Source organism: Arachis duranensis, unplaced genomic scaffold (genome assembly GCF_000817695.3).
Source record: "Arachis duranensis cultivar V14167 unplaced genomic scaffold, aradu.V14167.gnm2.J7QH unplaced_Scaffold_608113, whole genome shotgun sequence".
Taxonomy (NCBI): Eukaryota; Viridiplantae; Streptophyta; class Magnoliopsida; order Fabales; family Fabaceae; genus Arachis; species Arachis duranensis.
In genome coordinates this window covers 960701-961251 of record NW_026264987.1, presented here as the reverse complement: position 1 = coordinate 961251, position 551 = coordinate 960701, and positions in this window count along the sequence as shown.

Below are 551 nucleotides of genomic sequence, written 5' to 3'. Positions count from 1 at the left end.
AAACCAGAGGAAATAAAAGAACCTCTGAAAACTCCTCAGGAAGAGGAGAAACCTCCTAAACCCGAGCTCAAACCACTACCACCATCCCTGAAATATGCATTTCTAGGAGAAGGTGACACTTTTCCTGTAATCATAAGCTCTGCTTTAGGGCCACAGGAAGAGAAAGCACTAATTCAGGTGCTAAGAACCTTTCCAAATGAGCAATTGTTTGCTATTCAGGAAGCTCTGTGGTTTTCAGACATTGCAAACTATAAGACACAAGGTTCTCCTTCTGTAACCATGGAGAGGAAGCATGAAAAGCTTCTCTCACTGCAGAGTCAACCAAAGCCCCCACAGTCAAGATGCCATTTGGCCTGTGCAATGCACCTGCAACCTTTCAGAGGTGCATGCTCTCAATTTTCTCTGATATGGTGGAAAAATTCCTGGAAGTCTTCATGGATGACTTTTCAGTATTTGGAGACTCATTCAGGTCCTGCCTTAACCATTTAGCACTTGTTCTGAAAAGATGCCAAGAGACTAACCTGGTTTTAAACTGGGAAAAATGTCACTTT